The 22,748-nt window shown below is 39.2% G+C and overlaps 1 pseudogene; it reads left to right on the top strand.

The window, feature by feature from the left end:
* The first annotated feature begins 21,907 nt into the window (after positions 1 to 21,907).
* On the top strand, positions 21,908 to 22,506 carry LOC110588704 (annotated as a pseudogene).
* Positions 22,507 to 22,748: the final 242 nt, after the last annotated feature.

Raw genomic sequence — 22,748 nt, 5'->3', positions numbered from 1 at the left:
TATCAGATATATCATGTGCAAATATCTTCTCCCGTTCCATAGGTTGCCCTTTAGCTTTGTTGATTGTTTTCTTCACTGTACAGAAGGTTCTTATTTTGATGTAGTCACAATAGTTTATTTTTGCTTTTGTTTCTCTTGCCTCAGGAGAAATATCTGGTAAGAAGTTGCTATGGCCAATGTCGAAGAGATTACTGTGTTCTTTTCTAGGATTCTTACGGTTTCCTGTCTCACATTTAGGTCTTTAATTCATTTTGAATTTATTTTTTTTGTGTGTATGGCATAAGAAAGTGGTCGAATTTCTTTCTTTTGCATGTTGCTGTCCAGTTTCCTCAACCTCACTCCTTGGTTAAATTTATTCCTAAGTATTTTATTGTTTTTGATACCATTGTAATTAGATTATTTTCTTTATTTTTTCAGATAGTTTGTTGCTATATAGAAAGTTTCTACTATATAGAAAATCAACTGGTGTTCTTTATTGATTTTATATCCTGCAATGTTAGTGAATTCACTTATTAGTTCTAATGATTTTTTATGGGGTCTTTAGAGTTTTTACATATAAGGTCATATCATCTGTGAACAAGACAATTTTGCTTCTTCCTTTCTGATTGGAATACCTTTTTAAGAAGACTTATTTATTTATTTTAGAGAGAGAGCGAGTGGGGGGAGGGGCAGAGGGAGAGGGCAAGAGAGTCTTAAGCAGAATCCGTGCTGGGTGTGGAGCCTAGCATGGGGCTTGATCTCATGACCCTGAGACCAGGCCCTGAGCTGAAACCAAGAGTTGGATGCTCAACCAACTGCACCACCCAGGTGCCCCTGATTGGAATAACTTTTATTTCGTTTTCTTACCTACTTGCTCTGGCTAGGACTTTCAGTACTATGTTGAATAGGAATGGTAAGAATGGGCACCCTTATCTTGTTTTTGATCTTGGAGGACTAAATCTCAACTTTTCACTCTTGAGTATGATGTTATCTGTGGGCTTGTCATACATGGCCTTTATTATATTGAGATATATTCCTTCTATACCTAATTTTTGAGAATTTTTATCATGAAAAATATTATATTTTGTCAAATGCTTTTTCTGTATCTATTAAAATGATTGTATAATTTTTAAAAAATTTTTAAAGATTAGTTTTACCTCTTCCTAAACATTGTTTAAATAGGAGCACACAGTATGTGCTCTTTTTGGTCTGGCTTCATTCACTCATCATAATGATTTTGAGATTCATCCATCCTGGATGAACAAGTTTAAGGAAAGAAAATCAAACTTCAAAACCAAGATATGGAAGAAACCTAAGTGTCCATCAATAGAGGAAAAGATAAAAAAGATGTGATATATATGTATATATATATATCTTCCATGTAATATTTCATAAAAAATGAGATCTTGCCATTTGTGACAACATGGACAGACCTAGAGTGTACTATGCTAAGTGAAATAAGTCAGACAGACAAAGACAAATACCATATGCTATCACTTAAATGTGGAATCTAAAGAACAAAACAAATGAACAACAACAAAAAAACGAAACAAACTCATAAATACAGAGAACAAACTGGTGGTTGCCAGAGGGGAAAGAAGTGAAGGGATTGGCAAAATAGGTGAAGGAGATTAAGAGGTACAAACTTCCATTTAAAAATAAATAAGTCAGGGGGATGAAAATGTCAATAATATTGTAATAACATTTTATGGTGACAGATGGTAACCATGGTGGTGAGTGTTATATAATGTATAGCATAGTCGAGGGGTGCCTGGATGGCAGTCAGGCAAGTGCCCAGCTCTTGGTTTCAGCTCAGATCATGATCTCAGGGTCGTGGGATCGAGCCCCATGTGGGGCTCTGTGCTCAGCTCGGAGTCTGCTTGAAGTTTATCTCTCCCTCTTCCTCTGCCCCTCCCACTTGTGCTCTCTCTCTCTCTAAAAATAAATAAATAAATCTTTAAAAATGTATAGGATAGTCTAATCACTATGTTGTACACCTAAAACTAATAGAACATGGTATATCAACTATACTTCAATAATAAAAATGTTTTAAAAATTAAAATACTCTATAGGAGTGTAAAAAAAAAAAAAAACCATGGAGAAAGGAATTCCCTAAGTATATCCACTCAATAGAATTTTTGTAGGCATTTAAAAGTTTGTAAAGAATTTTAATTGGAAAATGTTTGAAAAAATAGCAATATATAAATGACTATGCAGCATGATCTGAAATAGTTTCTTCTTTTTATTTTTGTAAGACCTAAAATAAGCCAAAATACACCCAAGATGCTAACAGTCGTTGTGTTTGAGTGGTAAGGTATATTTCCCCCCCAAATTTTCATCAATGAACATGTATTACTTTGGAGAGACGTAGATTAATTTTGTTGTTTTTGGACTTCTGTGTAATGGGTAAGGTCACTCATGACCTCAGATCAGGCACATTGTATTCATTGGTTCCTTCCAGGCTCCTGTCTTGATTCTTTTATTTGTTTGTCTTATTTATTTATTCTGCAGAATTTCCATAGACCATTTTCACTCCTGTCCCCCCCAAAAAAAACATTTAGCTATATTTCATGAGTTTTACATTTAGCATCACAAAATTTTCCCTCTCTCCATATATAGATCTATATAAAATATATAAATCTATCTAAAATATATAGATCTATATATAGAGTATATATAGAGGATATATTTTTATATATACTATGCTATCCATTATATATAATGCATTAAATATGTATAATATATGTAATAATATATATTATTTTTATTTTATTTTTTAAGAGGGGGGAGGGGCAGAAGGAGAGGGAGAGATAGAATCTTAAGCAGACTCCATGCCCAGTGTGGCACCCGATGCAGGGCTTGATCTCATAAACCTGAGATCATGACCCAAGCTGAAATCAAGAGTTGATGACCCATATTTACTATTTTTTAACAGAAAGTGCCCAGTCTAGGCCTTGAATTCTAGCCCTGGGCCTTCCAGAGCCAGACTCTACCCTTCATTTTCTTTTTTTTTAATTTAATTTAATTTTATTATGTTATGTTAGTCACCATATAATACATTATTAGTTTTTGATGTAGAGATCCATGATTCATTGTTTTCGTATAACACCCAGTGCTCCATGCAGTACGTGCACCCTTCCTTTTCAAAGTACAGCCCCCACCAGTTCCTCCTGCCCTCTGGGCCATTCTCAACCTGGCCACTCTTGTCCCAGCCCCTTGCAAAGCCATGATCTAATTTGCTTCGGAGCCTTGCTCGTCCCCTTTCATTGTAGAGCCTGATACACCCACGCAAGTCCTGCCCTTGCTACTTATTAGGTGGCTAAACTTTGTAAGTCACTTCCTCTCTAGGAGCCTCAGGTTTTCAGAGGTGAATCATGATATTAGTAATTTCCACATAAAGGAGCTACTTCAAGTGTTAAGAGGTTATGTACAGGGCGCCTGGGTGGCTCAGTTGGTTAAGCGACTGCCTTCGGCTCAGGTCATGATCCTGGAGTCCCGGGATCGAGTCCCGCATCGGGCTCCCTGCTCGGCGGGGGGGTCTGCTTCTCCCTCTGACCCTCCCCCCTCTCATGTGCTCTCTCTCATTCTCTCTCTCTCAAATAAATAATTAAAATCTTAAAAAAAAAAAAAGAGGTTCTGTACAGAGAGACCCGAGCAGGTAACAAGCTCAAGAAATGTTCAAGCTCCATTTTCCACCCCATTCCCCCATTCCTCTTCGTGTCCCCATAGCTTAAGGTCACAGTAGGTGTTCAGGATATGATTTCTTCTTTCTTTTCTGTCTTGACAATTGTTTCTCTAAGACCCAGGTTGGAGGCACAACTCCACCATTACCTACTACAAACCTATTTTCCAAAGTGAATTGTAGGAGAGACGGGGACAAAGGAAAAGTGACTTGGAGTTGCAAAGAGTTGGAGTCCCAGCAGGACCATATTTACCTGTGTGGCTTTGACAAGTCATGTAAGACTCCCTGTGTCTCAGTTTCCTTACCTATAAGGAAGTGGGAAAATAATAGCACCTACCTCAGTGGCCGCCCTCACTTTCTATCTCACATTGCACCTCTTTTCTTCCAACATGCCTCACCTTCAGGCTCAGGACTTGGCTGGTTTGGCCTCACCCTGCAACTTCTGACCCACTCCACGCCCCCTCCCAGAGAAATCATGCCTTGGAGCCCAGAGGAACCTGCCAGGAACTAGTGACATCTCACAGGCTTTTTGAGGCAAGAGTGTGCAACCACAGGGCTGAACCCAAATTCCATTCCTCATCCAACCATTTATTCACCTGAATGCATGCAATGAATATTCACTGACACTTCCGAGGGACTGGCCAGGTGCTGGGCTTTGCTGGAGACAGAGTCCCTGCCTTCAGGGAACTTCTGAGCTGCTTGGAGAGAGAATACTAGACATCAATTCCACATGAGGGGAATTGGGGGATCTCTGGGGGCCATAGGAGCCCAGAGGAGGGGATCCAATACCACTTGGGAATCAAGGTAGGCTGCTTGGAAGAAGTGACACTTGGAGTTCATCAGGTTTGGGAATTCAATGTAAAGGCCTTCCACGGAAAGACACCTAGACAAGAGAGAGCCTGGTACATTGTAGGACCACTTGTCGTTAGTTCAGTGGTCAGAGCACAGCGTGTGAGGCTAAATGTGGCAAGAGATGAGGCTGGAGAGGTTTGGTGGAGGTCGGAACTCTGGATGGCCTTAATTGCCAAACAAGGAACTAGAAATTTAATGCTACTTGGGCGGGGGACGTAAAGGAAGAAAGCAATGTGTCGGTTTCTGCATCACCGCTCTCTCACTGCTGGTTGCAAAATAGTAGGTTGAAGATGGCCAGTCTGGAAGCAGGAAGCTAGGGAATAGACTTGGGGTCGCTCATATGAGGGATGTTGAGGCTGAAGCAAGGCAGTGGCAGAAGATGGGAAAAGGTGGATTTGAGAGACAAAGGAGAATCAGCTGGACTTGGTGAGGGATTGGCTCTGATGAGAGAAGGAGGGTTTGGGATACACATAGGCAAAGGACACAGGGGAAATGTATTGTGCAAGTGCCAAGGGGATGATTAAGGCAAAGATAATGGCAAGAGGAACTCTGAAGGCTGAGAAATTAGTGTGGGATAGAAAGGCAGAAACACCTTTTTGGACAAGGAGGGATTCAGGCTAAGACTCACCATGTGAACTTTTATCTTCCTCTGGTTCTTTAGATTTCTACCTGCTGGGGGTGCCTAGCTGGCTCAGTCAGTAGAGCATGTGACTCTTAATCTCAAGGTCATGAGTTCAAGCCCCACATCGGGCATGGAGCCTGCAGAAAGAAAGAAAGAAAGAAAGAAAGAAAGAAAGAAAGAAAGAAAGAAAAATGGCTAGATTTCCACTTGCTAACTTAAGAGGCAGAGAATGATAACTGTGAGGAATGAATCACATAAAAGAATGTTCAGGAAGTGCCTAGCCCTGTTGGTGATTTGGACGGGGAGGTGTGCGGCAGGTGGGTTTGGTCCAGGGAGGGGTGAGGCTGGGCTGCCATTTGTGCAACAGCATTACCATCGGCAGAGGGAAACACATACCTGCAGAAGAAGAAGGTGTGCGGGAAGGGGAAATGTGATCTGAATACATGCGTGTTGGATTTGAGAGGGTCAAAGGCCGAGGCAGGTAAGTGCATCTTACCCTGGGAGGCTCTATCTTGGCAGGCAGCAGTGAAGAGCCTCTCTGAATCATGAACCCGAGACAGCCACTTCCTCAGGAAGTACCCAGGCCTGGGAGGCCTGAGGCCTCTGGGTTCTGATCTCAAGTCAGCACCTGAGTTGCTGTGTGACCCTGAGCCAGTTCTCACCCACTCTGGGTCCCAGGTTTCCCGTATGAACAACAATGAAAGCATGTGTGTGTTGGTGGGAAGGTGTATGAAATGTTTCCTAAGGTCTTCTCCAGGTGTGTTATGCTTTAGTTCCATGACCCTGAGTCCTTTCTAAAAAAAGTCGAATCCTGTTTCCATCCCTGACTTACTGTGTGGCATTGAATCAGCTGCTGAACCTCTCTGAGCCTATTTTCATATCTGGAATATCAGGAGATTGAGCAGGAGACTCTCCAATGTCCATTGATGATTGTCCCTGGATGACGCTCACCCTCATCTTCAGCAGAATGCTTCAGACAAATCAGAGGAAAGTGAGGCACTGGTCACAGACGACCCCCCTTCCAAATCTTCTGTCTTCTCCCACTGCCCTCCCCTCTCTACTGTCAGGAGCTTGCAGCACTGGCTCTCTTGCCAAACTTGTTGCCATGACAACGGGTTACAAATAACTCAGATGCAGACGAAGATTTTAACCCAAGAGCTGCTGGTCCAAGGGCTTCTAGCTCCCTCCCCACACCAGACTGAGGGAACAATCTGACATATTCTTTGGGTTCAAGTGACGTTCCTGATTACCAGCTGTTAGGGCTCCTAAGCATCACAAAAATAAGTCCTGGTGTCTGAGGCTCTCCTAAAACCTAATTCAAATCTTTCCAATCACATTTACCAGTTACTTCTATTAAAGAGTGATCACTCCTATTCTGAACACCTACTGTCTGCCAAGGCCTGTGTTGGATGTTTTACACACAGTAGCTAAGAAATCTTCCCAGAACTCTATCAGGTAGGCAATATTATTCCCATTTTGTAGAGGAGCAAATTGAGGCCCATGGATGTGACTTGAGTAAGGAGGTCAGAGAAGTCAGAATTCAAACTCAAATGCATCAGATTCCCAAATCCAGGGTTTTTTCCATCGCCAGTGGTTCACAAATGTTGGTCTACACACTTGGGGCATATCCAGATAATCTGGGGCAGCTAAAAATTCAGATTCTAACTTCCATTCAAGAAGGTGGAACACATCTGTTTCCTCTAATTCCTGAGACCATATAAAATAAGAGTAAAGGAATTGTGTACAAACCCCCATCTCAAAAAAAAAAAAAAAAAAGCTGGAGGAGGTCCCATCGATGCAGATGAGATTTCAACAACTTTCTGGGAGCAGAAAGAGGCTGGAGCAATGGTAACTGAGAAAGCAGGACAGGGAAGGGTAGAGGCACAGTCCCCATGGGGGAGGGGGACCTGTGAAGGAGAGCCCTGGTCTACCCTGCAAAATCTTCATGGGACTCTGGCACAGAAGAGCTATCCTGATGGTAGGCATGAAATGTAGAGCCCCTGACAGGGGGAAAATTGAAAGTATGTGTTGGAACAGTTGACTCCCCCACCCTCCCTCTGCCTTTCCTCATGTTTGTCAGCAGAAATCAGAAGAGCCAAGCACCTGCACTTAAACAAAATACAGAGGGTTTCTTAAAGAAATCAAACAGTTCCAGAGCAAAGCCTCCACTTTCCAGACTTAGGAGTCCTCCAGCAGAATATGTGGGTCTCCACCCAATCACCTTAAAGGAAAGTCTAGTAGTGGACTTGACCAACCTCTCCGTCTTACACAGTCTCCCAACCAATCAACTTTCTGTTGGTTTCTTCTTAAATCAATGGGCTGGCAGGCTTGAACATCTGTGAAAAAAGATGCTAATAACGTTATGAACAAACTGATGAAACAAAGGGGAAAAACTAAGGGTGAGCCCATCTCAAATGAAAAAAAACACCAAGCAATTATTAAGTTCAGGAACACACAAAAAAAGGCAAAATAAATCCAGGTCATTATAGTACATTTCTTGGCTCTGTGGCAACTACTGATATACTAGAAATTGGGATATAAACATACTGGATGAGTGAAGGGAGGGGATATAGGGATGTGTGTGTGGAGGGGGATAAAATTTTCTTCTACTACAAGGAGATGTCGAGATAAAGTCTCAAATTGCTACATTAAGAAATAGTGTATGTCAACTATATTTCAATAAAAAGAGAAATATTAGTATAAACATATAAAAACATGGTGGTCTTTCAGTTAAAAATCCTTTCAGTTACAAGCAACACAAAACCAAACTGACAGTGACTTAAACACATATGGCTTTATTTATTTGTTCATTTATTTATGTTTCGAGAAGTTATTAACATCAGTGTGGCATGGGTTCATTTGCTCAATGATGCCAACAGGGAACCAGGCTCTAACTTTTTCTTCCTTCATGGGTTGCATCTTCATCCTCATGTTCATCCCCTCAATGTCACAAGATAGCTGTCATAGCTCCAGACTCTAATCAAGGCAGAGAGAAGAAGGAAAGGGACAGTGTCAGCTCTGCATGTCTCAGAAAGCAAAAGCCTTTTCAGAAGCCCCCCTCCCCAGCAAACTCTCATGGCCATAACTGGGACACATAACCATCTCTAGCTGCAAGGAAGCTTAAGAAAGTATCTGGATCCTTAGCCTCTGACTGAGAGATGACAAAGGGGAAGGGGTTGGGAGTGGTGAATACCAGAAGAAACAGCCAAAGACTGGTAAAATCGTTTCATGTAGTTGCCTCTGGGAAGCAGGGACTTGCGGTGGGAGGAGACAGCGTATTGCTGGGTTTTCTTATGAGCTCTTCAGCAATTCTGTATTTTTTAAAGCATGTGCAAGCATTACTTTGATGAAAAATTAAAATTTAGAAATAAAGTGTTAGGGTTTTTCTGAAAGAAACACGTTTAAAAAAATAAAAGCTGTCTTCTGAGCAGTTTTCTGTCTTCAGAGGAAAGGACAACAATTCACCTTGGAAGCAAACTTACCAGAGTAAGTTTGTTACTTAGACTAGGGTATCTCAGGTATCCACCCCCTGATCTTAGAGAGAATTGTGCTATCACCATTAACCGTAACGTGACTGGTGGAAACCAGTACAACACCGTGTGGCACTTACATGGGGTGGCTGTGGTTAGACAGGCCTGGTGCAATTTCCTGTCTGCCATTTATTAGCTCTGTGACCCTGAGTGAGTGACACCTGGAAGCCTCACTTTCTTTCTTCATGAAATGAAGGTAATTCAAGTGCCAGGTACAGAGTAAGCATTCAGCAAATGTTATCCACTCTGATTAAAATATTAAATGTTCTGAGCAGTGACATAATGTGGGTGTCCTTTAACAACATTATGCTTCCACTGAGTTCGTTTTTTATCCCAAACAAGGGTTTGGACTGGTCTGTCCCTGCAAATTATTTGTTCCTGAGAGATACGTGTGCATATCTTTGCCCAGGCCTTTGCTCACAGAAGATAACTCAGTTTGGACCACATCAAGAAAGATGCGGGCTTGGATTGCTATTGGCTCCTATCAAGGAAAGACTGTAAAAAAAAGAACTAGACAGGATTGTCATTTCCACTGTATATATTATTTAATGTTAAAAACAATCCACTCTGAGGGCGCCTGGGTGGCTCAGTAGTTAAGCATCTGCCTTCGGCCCAGGTCATGATCCCAGGGTCCTGGGACTGAGCCCTGCATTGGGCTCCCTGCTCGGTGGGAAGCCTGCTTCTTCCTTTCCCACTCCCCCTGCTTGTGTTCCCTCTCTTGCTGTGTCTTTCTCTGTCAAATAAATAAATAAAATCTTTAAAAAAAAATCCACTCTGTGAAATGTGCTGCTGACTATAGTGATTGCCTCGTGTAGGCCTGGGAGTGGGGAACAGAATAATGACCTCCTTTCTCTGATGTCAAGGTGAGAGCTGGAGATCTGAGCACATGGCCAAAAACAATCCAGTTGTTGGATGATCATCTTTGCCCACACATGGTATCAGTGCTGGGGGCTAAGAATAGGGATAGCCAGTATGCAGCCTCATTCAGAGAGGCATGGGTGCCATTCTTTTGGAGAGGTAATATCTGATATTCATTTATAATTTTCCTTCCTGGCTTGGCAATTGTCATGTAATCCCCAAGACTCCATTAAAGATCTATTAAACAAATGTACACAAAAAATATTGCATCTATAAAGTAGAAAACAGAAAAGGATGTTATGAAAAAGGTACTTTTGGAGAATAAGAGTGCTTAGAAATTTAAAACAATTTCTAAAATAAAAGAGCTCACCATCCATAGATGAATGGAAAAAGAAGATATGGTATACATATACAATGGAATATTATTCAGCCATAAAAAAGAATGAAATCTTGCCATTTGTAATGATATGGATGGAGATAGAGAGTATTAGGCTATGTGAAATAAGTCAGCCAGAGAAAGACAAGTACCATATGATTTCACTTATATGTGAAATTTAAGAAACAAAACAAAGGGACAGTGAAAAAAAGAGATAAACAAAATAGGCTCTTAAAAACAGAGAACAAACTGGTGTTTACCAGAGGGAAGGTGGATGAGGGGATGGGTGAAATAAAAGGGGATTAAGAGTACCTTAATGTATATAATTGTTGAATCATTATAGTGAATCATTAACTGTATGTTAATTATACTTGAACAAAAAAATAAAATTAAAAAAACAAAAATAAAAATTCCTCCCCCCAACATGTTTAGTAGAAGATAAAGTCAAGAAAATGTTCCAGAATACAGAATAAAAAACAAAGACAAGGGATACTTACATTTTCTGGTCTGGCATGTAAGAAGTTTGGAAGTCATCACTCTATACATACAACAAGAAAAAAGCTGAACAAACTGAAAATCAAAACCTCTTCTTAGATTACTCAGAGAACTGTGGTCATAGGGCAACCTTGGGCCCCCCAAATAGAAGAAATAGCCTGACAGGTGAAGAAAATCACAGTTTATTGGAGCAGAAGCTCAGGACCAAAAAACTCTGCAGGAAACAGTGCCAGTGTAGAAAAACCTAAACTGTAATTGACTAATTGCTGGAGGTTTAGTGAGGACAAGTTTGAAAGTTAAAAACTCCAGGGCAACATAATAAAGACCATATATGAAAAAACTCATTCCTAATATCATCCTCAACTGGGAAAAACGAAAGATTTTCCTCTATGGTCAGGAACAAGACAGGGACGTCACCCACACCATTGTTATTTAACATAGTATCGGAAGTCCTAACCACAGCAATCATACAACAAAAAGAAATAAAAGGCATCCAAATCAGCAAAGAAGCAGTCAAACTTTCACCATTTGCAGGTGACATGATACTCTATATAGAAAACCCAAAAGACCCCACCAAAAACTGCTAGAACTGATTCAGTAATATCCCAGGATACAAAATCAATCTACATAAATCTGTTGCATTTCTGTACACCAATAATGGAGCAGCAGAAAGAGAATTCAAGGAATCAGTCCCATTCACAATTTCACCAAAAACAACAAGATAATTGGAATGAACCTAATGAAAGAGGCAAAAGATGTGTACTCTGAAAAATAGAAAACACTGATGAAAAAAATTGAGGAGTTAAGATGGTGGAGGAGTATGGGACCCTGTTTCTCTGGTCCCTCAAATACAGCTAGATAGTAATCAAATCATGCTGAACACCTGAGAAATCAATCGGAGATATGAGAAAAGAAATGCTGCGATTCTACAAGTAGAAAAGGAACCACTTTTTGGAAGGTAAGAGGTGCAGAGACTTGAATCCAGGGTGATATATTGGAGGATATGGCGGAGGAGAGGAAGCCTGCTTAAGGAGGCTGCCACAAAGTATTATAAGCATTGGAGGGCAAAATTGGAACTTTTAGAAGTCTGCTACAGTGCGGTACGTCCCTGTCTTTAAGGTGCTTAGGTAGTGAAGTGGGGTGAAATCCCAGTTGTGACAGCATGGTCTCAGGATCCCCAGGGTCACAAGAAGAACAGGGGTGCATGAGTGTAGCAGAGTTCCCAGGCATAGGAGTGGGGCCTGTTGTGCTGATAGTTAGGTGGACTTGCCTTATGGCAAATCGCCTCCCTTGTGAAGAAGAAGGGCTCAGTGTAAGCGGCTCCAGATTCCACTATGTAGCATTATTTTGCTCCCTGAAGAATTTCAGCAGCAATGGGTTGGATGGATATGGTTCACCCTGCTCTCTAGCCCCAGAGCTGAAAGTTCACACCCCCCACTCTTTGGTGAGCCCTCACAGAAAAGCAGTCAATCATTCTTGTCTCCCCAGCTTCTGTCAGAACTGTGTTCACCCAGCCTATGACCAAGTGTTCTTATCTTAGCTCATGACTGAGTTTCAAAACTCCAAATTTTATGGACTCCTGAGGTGTGGACCCACGCTGTTCCTCCTAGGGGAGGGAAGGGGGGGTCTTGCAACACTTCTGCCTTTTGCTGGACTCTTCCCAAGAAAGTGGCCATACGACTGTGCATCCGTTTGTAGTTTATGGCAACATAGGGCAGAAAGCCAGCACCTAGACTTACTGTTCTCAGCCTGCTTCCCCACTCCCCAAAAGAAAGAACAGGAGGTAGTACTAACTGCCAGGGATTTAATCAATACAATAAGATGTCTGAACTAGAATTTAAAACAATGACTATAAAGATACTAGCTGGGCTTGAAGAAAACATAGAAGACACTAGAGAATCCCTTACTGTAGAGATAAAAGAACTAATATCTAGTCAGGCCAAAATAAAAATTGCTATTACCAAGATGCAGTCCCAAGTGGAGGCTATAAAAATGAGGATGAATGAGGCAGAAAAGTGAATCAGTGATATAGAAGATAAAATGATGGAAAATAAGGAAGCTGAAAAGAAGAGAGAAAGAAAACTATTAGATCACAAAAGGGAGACTTAGAGATTTCAGCAATTACATAAAGTGAAATAATATCTGAATAATAGGGGTCTCAGGAGATAAGGAGTGGGAGAAAGGGGAAGGTTTATTGGAACAAATTATAGCTGAGAATTACCCTAATCTGGGGAAGGAGACAGGCATTCAAGTCTAGGAGGCACAGAGAATCCCCTCAAAATCAATAAAAATAGGTCAAAACCCCGACATATAATAGTGAAACTTGAAAATTTCAGAGATAAAGAAAAAATCCTAAAAGCAGCTCAGATCAAGAGGTCCTTAACCTACAAGGGAGACACATAAGGCTGGCAGCAGACCTGTCCACAAAGAACTGACAAGCCAGAAAGGACTGGCATGATATAGTCAAAGTGCTAAATGGGAAAAACATGCAGCCAAGAATACTTGGTCTAGCAAGTCTGTCATTCAGAATAGAAGGAGAGATAAAGAGTTTCCAGGACAAACAAAAATTAAAGGAATTTCATGAACACTAAACCAGCCCTGCAAGAAATATTAAAGGGGATCCTTTGAGCAGAGAGAGAGCCCAAAGGTCACAAACCAGAAAAGCACAGAGGCAATCTACAGGAACAGCAACTTTACAGGTAATACAATAGCACTAAATTCATATCTTTCAATAATTACTCTGAATGTAAATGAATTAAATGCTCCAATCAAAAGACATAGGGTATCAGAATGGATAAAAGAGCCATTGATATGCTGCTTACAAGAGACTCATTTTAAATGCAAAAACAATAGAGTGACTCCACAGTTCCATACATTTTTCAGTGCTCATCATAAGTGTACTTTTTAAAAAAATTTTATTTTATTATGTTAGTCACCATAAAATACACCTGAGACGAATATAACACTGTACATTAATTATGCTGGAATTAAATAAAAATAAATAAATAAATAAAATAAATGCAAAAACACCTCCAGATTGAAAGTGAGGGGATGGAGAACCATCTCTCATGCTAATGGACATCAAAAGAAAGCTGGAATAGCCATCCTTATATCAGACAAACTAGATTTTAAACCAAAGACTGTAATAAGAGATGAAGAAGGACACTGTATCATAATAAAAGGGTCTATCCAACAAGAAGATCTAACAATTATAAATATTTATGTCCCTAACATTTGAGCAGCCAAATATATAAAGCAATTAAAGATAAAATTAAAGAAACTCATTGATAAAAATACAATAATAATAGGGGACTTTAACACCCCACTCACAGCAATGATCAGATCATCTAAGCAGAAGATCAACAAGGTAACAAGGTCTTTGAATGACACACTGGACCAGATGGACTTAAAAGTTATATTCAGAGCATTTCATCCTAAAGCAGCAGAATACACATTCTTCTTGAGTGCACATGGAACATTCTCCAGAATAGATCACATACTGGGTCACAAATCAGGTCTCAACAAGTACAAAAAAGGTTGAAATCATACCATGCATATTTTCAGACCACAATGCCATAAAAGTTGAAGTTAATCACAAGAAAAATTTGTAAGGACCACAAACACATGGAGATTAAAGAGCACCCTACTGAAGAATGAATGGGTCAACTAGGGAATTAAAGAAGAATGAAAAAATACATGGTTGGGGAGGGTATGAACTATGGTGAGCTCTGTGAATTGTGTAAGGCTGATGAATCACAGACCTGTACCCTTGAAACAAATAATACATTATATGTTAATAAAAATTTTTAAAAAAATACATGAAAAAAAATACATGGAAGCAAAGGAAAATGAAAACACGACAATTCAAACCCTTGGGATACAGCAAAGGTGGTCCTAAGAAGGGAGCATATAGCAATACAGGCCTTTCTCAAGAAACAGAAAAAGTCTCAAATACACAAGTTAACCCTACACCTAAAGGATCTGGAAAAAGAACAGCAAGTAAAGCCTAAATCCTGCAGGAGAAGAGAAATAATAAAGATTAGAGTAGAAATCAATGACATAGAAATAAAAAAAAAAAACCCAGTAGAACAGATCAATGAAACTAGGAGCTGGTTCTTTGAAAGAATTAATAAGATTGATAAACCCCTAGCCAGACTTATCAAAAAGAAAAGAGGACCCAAATAAATAAAATCACAAATGAAAGAGTAGTGATCACAACCAACAACAATGAAATACAAACAATTATAAGAGAATATTAGGAGCAATTATACACCAACAAATTAGGCAGTCTGGAAGAAATGGATACATTCCTAGATACATATAAATGACCAAAACTGAAAGAGGAAGAAATAGAAAACCTGAACAGATCCATAACCAGCAAAGAAATTGAAGCAATAATCAAAAATCTCCCCAAAACCGAGAGTCCAGGGACCGATGGCTTCCCAGAAGAATTCTACCAAACATTTAAAGAAGAATTAATACATATTCTTCTGAAGCTGTTCCAAAAAATAGAAATGGAAGGAAAACTTCCAAACTCATTCTATGAGGCCAACATTACCTTGATTCCAAAACCAGACAACAAGACCCCACTAAAAAGGAGAATTACAAACCTACATTCCTGATGAACATGGATGCAAAAATTCTCACCAAGATACTAGCTAATAGGATCCAAAGTACATTAAAAGGATTATTCACCTCGATCAAGTGGGATTTATTCCTGGGATGAAGGGGTGGTTCAACAACCACAAATCAATCAATGTGATACACCACATTAATAAAAGAAAGCACAGGAACCATATGATCCTCTCAACAGATGCAGAAAAAGCATTTGACAAAATACAGCATCCTTTCTTGATAAAAACTCTCCGCTGAGTAGGGATAGAGGGAATATACTTCAATATCATAAAAGCCATATATAAAAGATCCATAGCGAATAGTATCCTCAATGGGGAAAAACTGAGAGTTTTCCACTAAGGTCAGGAATATGGCAGGGATGTTGATTCTCACCACTGTTGTTCAACATAGTACTAGAAGTCCTAGCCTCAGCAATCAGACAACAAAAAGAAATAAAAGGCATCCAAATTGGAAAAGAAGTTAAACTTTCCCTCTTCACAGATGACATGATACTCTACGTAGAAAACCCAGAAGAATCCACCAAAAAATTTGTTAGAACTGATACAAGAATTCAGCAAAGTTGTAGGATATAATATCAATTTACAGAAGTCAGTTGCATTTCTATACACTAACAAGAAGAAAGAGAAATCAAATAATCAATCCCATTTCCAACTGCACCAAAAACCATAAGATACCTAGGAATAAACCTAGCCAAAAAGGTAAAAGATCTGTACACTGAAAACTATAGAACACTCATGACAGAAATTGAGGAAGAAACAAAGAAATGGAAAAACATTCCATGCTCATGGATGGGAAAAAGAAATATTGTTAAAATGTCTTTGCTACCCAAAGCAATCTACACATTCAATGCAACCCCTATCAAAATACCATCAGCATTTTTCACAGAGTTGGAACAAACAATACTAAATTTTGTGTTTAGTATAGAATAGTATAGTATAGTATAGTATAGTATAGTATAGTATAGTATAGAACCAGAAAAGACTCCGAATAGCCAAAGGCATGTTGAAAAAGAAACCCAAAGTGGGAAGCATCACAATTCCAGACTTCAAGCTGTATTACAAAGCTGTAATCATCAAGACAGTATGGTACTGGCACAAACACAGACACATAGATCAATGGAACACAATAGAGAATCCAGAAATGGACCCACAACAGTATGGCCAAGTAATCTTCCACAAACCAGAAAAGAATATCCAACGGGAAAAACAGTCTCCTCAACAAATGGTGTTGGGAAAATTGGACAGTCACATGCAGAAGAATGAAACTGGACCACTTTCTTAAACCATACACAAAAGTACACTCAAAATGGATGAAAGACCTCAATGTGAGACAGGAATCCATCAAAATCCTAGAGGAGAACACAGGCAGCAACCTCTTTGACCCTGGCCACAGCAACTTCTTCTAGACACGTATTCAAAGGCAAGGAAAACCAAAGCAAAAATTGAACTATTGGAACTTCATCAAGATACAAAAGTTTTTGCACAGCAATGGAAACAGTTGAAAAAACTAAAAGGGAACCCGCAGAATGGGAGAAGATATTTGCAAATGACTTTTCTGATAACAGGTTGGTATCCAAAATCTATAAAGAACTTATCAATCTCAACACCCAAAAAACAAAAAATCCAGTCAAGAAATGGGCAGAGGACATGAACAGATATTTCTCCAAAGAAGACATAGATATGGCTAACAGACACATGAAAAAAAAATGTCCACATCACTGGGTATCAGGGAAATACAAATGAAAACCACAATAAGATACCACCTCACACCCATCAGAATGGCTAAAATTAACAAGTCAGGAAATAACAGATGTTGGTAAGGATGCAGAGAAAGGGGAACCCTCTTACACTGTTGATGGGAATTCAAGCTGGTACAGCCACTCTAGAAAACAGTATGGAGGTTCCTCAGGAAGTTAAAAATAGAGCTACCCTATGACCCAGCAATTATACTACTAGGTATTTGTCAAAAGGATACAAACATAGTGATTTGAAGGGGCACATGCACCCCAATGTTTATAGCAGCAATGTCCACAATAGCTAAAATATGGAAAGAGTCCAGATGTCCCCCAACAGATGAATGTATAAAGATGTGGTATATATACACAATGGAATATTACTCAGCCATTAAAAAGAATGAAATCTTGCCATTTGCAATGAAGTGGATGGAACTACAGGGTATTATGCTAAGCAAAATAAGTCAGTCAGAAAAAGACGAATACCATATGATTTCACTCATATGTGGAATTTAAGAAACAAAACAGATGAACATTGGGGAAGGGAAGGAAAAATAAAATAAGATGAAAACAGAGGGAGGCAAACCACAAGAGACTGTAGGAAACAAACTGAGGGTTGCTGGAGGGGAGGTGGGTGGGGGGATGGGGTAATTGGGCAATGGGCATTAAGGAGGGCGCTTGATGTAATGAGCACTGCATGTTATATGCAACTGATGTACCACTAAATTCTACTCCTGAAAATAATAATATAGTATATGTTACTTAAACTGAATTTAAATAAAAAATTTTAAAAAAGAAAATGAAATGAAAAGCAAAGTTGGATGCATCATAATTCAACTTCAAGTTATATTACAAAGCTGTAGTAATCAAAACAATACAGTTCTGTCAGAAAAATAGACACATAGATCAATAGAACACAATAGAAAACCCAGCAATAAACCCACAAGTATATGGTCAAATAATCTTTGATAAGGCAGGAAAGAATATGCAATGGAAAAAGTCAGTCTTGTCAAAAAGTGGTGTTGGGAAAACTGGACAGTAACATGCAAAAGAATGAAACTCCACCACTTTCTTATACCATACAAAAAAATAAATCAAAATGGATCAAAGACCTACATGTTGGCCAAAGCAACATCTTCCTAGATATGCCTCCTGTAACAAGGGAAACAAAAGTGAAATAACCTATTGGGACTTCATTAAAGTAAAAAGCTTCTGCACAGTGAAGGAAATAATAATAATAAAAAAAACCTAAAAGACAGCCATCAGAATGGGAGAATATATTTGTGAATGACACATCTGGTAAAGGGTTAGCTCCCAAAATATATAAAGAACTTATAAAAGTGAACACCCCAAAATACAAATAATCCCATTTAAAAATGGGTAGAAGTTGGGCTGCCTGGGTGGCTCAGTCGGTTATGGATCTGACTTTTGATTTCGTCTCAGGTCATGATCTTAGGGTTGTGAGATTGAGCCCCACATAGGGCTCTGCACTGCGTGTGAAGCCTACTAAAGATTCTCTCTCCCCCTCTCCTTCTGCCCCTCCCACCTCTGAAAAAATGGGCAGAAGACATGAATAGACATTTTTCCAAAGAAGCCGTCCAGATGGCCAGCAAACACATGAAAAGATGCTCAACATCACTCATCATCAGGGAAATACAAATCAAAACTACAATGAGATATGACATCTCACCTGTTAGTATGGCTAAAATTAACAACACAGGAAACAACAGGTGTTGGTGAGGATGTGGAGAAAGGGAACTCTCTTGCACTGTTGGTGGGAATTAAAACTGGTGCAGCTACTCTGGAAAACAGAATGGAGGTTCCTCAAAAATAAAAATACCCTATAATCCAACAATTGCACTGTTAGGTATTTACTCAAAGAATACAAAAATACCAATTCAAAGATATACATGAACCCTTATGTTTATAGCAGCCTTATGTTTATAGTAGCCAAATTATGGAAACAGCCCAAATGTTGGTTAATTGATGAATGGATAAAGAAGATGTGGTATGTATGTGTGTATATGCGTGTGTATATATATAATATTACTCAGCCATAAAAAGAATGAAATCTTGCCATTTGCAATGACATGGATGGAGCTAGAGAGTATTATGTTAAGTGAAATAAGTCAGTTAGAGAAAGAACTGATTTCACTCATATGTGGAATTTAAGAATCAAAACAAGCAAAGGGGGAAAAGGGAGGGAAGGAAAGAGAGAGAGAGAGAGATCAAGAAACAGACTCTTAACTATAGAGAACAAACTGATGGTTACCAGAGGGGTGGTGGGTAGGGGAATGGGTTAAATAGGTGATAGGGATTAAGGAGTGCACTTGTGATGAGCACCAAGTATTGTATGAAAGTGCTGAATCACTATTTTGTACACCTGAAACTAATATTACACTGTATGTTAACTAACTGGAATTTAAATAAAATCTTACAAAAAACCTCCAGGGAAACCTAGTATTAGTGGTTTCTGACACTCCCGAGATTTAATTTCAGGCACTCTACCAGGTTCTCATGGTGAAGCTTGGGGGAAAATTCTCTCCTGCATCTGGTATGGGGAGAGGAATAGTCGTCATTTTAAATACATACACAGCATTGTGTTCTCCTAAACAAGGCTTGCTCTTAAGAGGAATGATTTTACCACAGATACTAACTGACCTGATGAAAACACCAAACTCCAGCCCTTTGTAGCCCTCCTGTCTCACCCAAGAAGGAAAACAAAAACAAAACTGAGAAGCACTTTTGAGGTTCACAGTCTAAGGGCCAGGTCAATAACAGATGGAGATCTCATCCTAGGAATAGAGAACAATTCTCCTCACCTGACACCTTAGCACAGTAGAACTCCTATATAATAATAGAGGAATACAACTGAACAAACCGTGCACCACATACATTACTTAAGAAAAGATTTCAGGGGCACCTGGGTGGCTCAGTCAGTTAAGTGACTAACTTTGGCTCAGGTCATGATCTTGGGGTCCTGGGATGGAGCCCCGTATTGGGCTCCTAGCTCAGCAGGGAGTCTGCATATCCCTCTCCCTCTCATTCTGCCCCTCCCCATGCTCATGCTCTCTCTCTCTCAAAAAATAAACAAAATCTACAAAAGAGAAGATATTTCAAAGGAAAACAAAAGGCAACAGGGAGACAAAAATATGGACAACAGAGGAAATTTCATCTTCTGACTCCTAAAGCTACAGGAAACCCTATAAGCACAGGTTAACCCCTACCTAGATAAACACAAAACTCACGTTAAAGACCTATTTATCTCAGTTCATTTTACTCCGTACATTATTTTGGCTTTCTACAAAAAATTGTAAGGTATACTAAAAGACAAAAACACACTTAGAACAAACACAGCAGGCATCAAAACAAGAATCAGATATAGTAGAGGTGTTGGAATTATCAGACAAGGAATGTAAAATAACTACGATTAATATGCTAAGAGCTTTAATAGAAAAAGTGGACAATATGCAAGAACAGATGGGTAATGCAATCAGAGAGTTAGGAAAGCTTAAGAAAGCATAAAAAGGAAATGTAAGAAATCAAATACACAGAAATGAAGAATGCCTTTGATGGGCTTATCAATTGACTGGACATGGCTGAAAAAAGAATCAGTGAGCTTGAGGAAATGTTAATGGAAGCTTCCAAAACTGAAATGTAAGAGAGAAAAAGTGAAAAGACCTAACAGATTATCCAAGAACTGTGGAACAATTAGACATGGTGTAACATATGTGTAATGGGAATACCAGAAGGAGAAGACAGAGAGAAAGGAACAGAAGAAATACTTGGAGTAATAATGACTGACCAAAATAATGACCAAATTAATGTCAGACACCAAGCCACAGAATTAGGGAACTCAGAGAACACCAAGCAGTATAAATACCAAAAGCAACAGAACAAAACAAAAATAAAACAACACCTAGACACATGATAGTCACGTTAAAGAAAATCAAAGACAAAAAATTCTTGAAAGAAACCACTGAGGGGAAAATATTTATTAATAAGGACACAGTTGAACTGAATGCCATTGCATTTAATTGACATCCATAGAATATTGCCTCCAACAACAGTGGAATACACATTGTTCTCAAGCTGAAAAGGAACATTCACAAGATAGACCACATTCTGAGCCATAACACATGTTGACAGATTCGAAAGAATAGAAATCTTACTAAATATGTCCTAGATCACAAGGGAATTAATATAAACATATCTGGAAAACCCCCAAATACTTGAAGATTAAACAACACACTTCTTGAAAACACATAGATCACAAGAGAATTTTTAAAATATTTCAAACCAAATGAATATGAAAGCATACATTGCTAAAATTTGTGGGGTGTGTGACTAGATTGTCATTTATAGCATTTAATGCATATATCGGAAAATAAGGAAGATCTAAAAACCAATCATATAAACTTTCACTTTAGGAAACTAGAAAAAGCTGAACAAACAAAATCCAACATAAGCAGAAGAAAAGAAAAGTTAAAGCACAAATCAATTAAATTAAAAATAGGAAATCAACAGTGAATAATCAATGAAATCAATGAAAACAAAACCTGATTCTTTGAAAAGATAAATAAAATTGATTAACCAAGGGACACCTAGGTGGCTCAGTCAGTTAAGCATCCAACTCTTGGTTTAGGCTCAGGTCATGATCTCATGGGTCATGGGACAGGAGCCCTGCATTGGGCTCCACACTCAGTGGGGAGTCGGCTTGAAGATTCTCTGCCTCTGCCCTTCCCTCCACTCTCTCTCTCTCTTTTTCTAAAATAAATAAATAAATCTTTAGAAAAAAAATTGACTAACCTCTAGTGAGGCTAACTAAGAAAAAAGTCTAGACATTAATTACTGATATCAAAATTACTAATATCAGAAATAGAAGAGGGGTCATCATTACTGATCCCATAGACATTAAAAAGATAATAAAGAAATATTATGAGCAACTCTATGCTCACAAATTTGAGAAATGGTGCCAAGACCATGGAAAAAGGACAGACTCTTCAACATAGACATTAAAAGGATAATAAAGAAATATTATGGGCCAGTGGTGTGCCGTGGCCCAGAGGAGCTGTTGAGGGGTTGGGGCTGAGGCCCGTTTGTGTGGGAGCCGTCGCTGCTGCTGTTCTCCCTCCCAGCCGCGATCATGCTGGCATTCATCTCCCGCCTGCTGGACTGGTTTCGCTCACTCTTCTGGAAGGAGGAGATGGAGCTGACGCTAGTGGGGCTGCAGTACTCAGGCAAGATCGCCTTCGTCAATGTCATTGCGTCAGGTCAATTCAGTGAACATACAATACTCACAGTGGGCTTCAACATGAGGAAAGTAACTAAAGGTAACGTCACAATAAAGATTTGGGACATAGGAGGACAACCCCGATTCCAGAGCATGTGGGAATGGTACTGCAGAGGAGTCAATGCCATTGTTTACATGATAGATGCTGCCGATCATGAAAAGATAGAAGCCTCTCTAAATGAACTACATAATCTTCTAGATAAACCACAATTACAAGGAATTCCACTGCTAGTACTTGAAACAAGAGAGATCTTCCTAATGCCTTGGATGAGAAACAGCCAATTGAAAAAATGAACCTGTCTGCTATTCAGGATAGAGAAATTTGCTGCTATTCAATTTCTTGCAAAGAAAAGGATAATATAGATATCACACTTCAGTGGCTTATTCAACATTCAAAATCTAGAAGAATCTGAAGCATCTCCTGAAGTCTTCCAGTCCTTCCTGGCTATAATCCTAGAATTATTCTCTGTTCCTGTGAAGTACTTCCCAGAATACCATCCTTCCTAAACCCAAGAAATTGCCTTTTTCAGAGTTTACTTCTCTTGTGCACTGCTGAACATGTGTATCCCTAAACCTTCATAAACAATCAGCTAGAGTTGTCATGATAAAGTCAGTACACACAAAAAAGCTTCTTATACATACTTGTCTTAAACAGTGTGTAGAGCTTTTTTTTTTTTTAAACACACACTTGACC

Source organism: Neomonachus schauinslandi, chromosome X (genome assembly GCF_002201575.2).
Source record: "Neomonachus schauinslandi chromosome X, ASM220157v2, whole genome shotgun sequence".
Taxonomy (NCBI): Eukaryota; Metazoa; Chordata; class Mammalia; order Carnivora; family Phocidae; genus Neomonachus; species Neomonachus schauinslandi.
The sequence above is the reverse complement of the archived record's forward strand: the minus strand, read 5'-3'. Positions and strand labels throughout refer to the sequence as shown.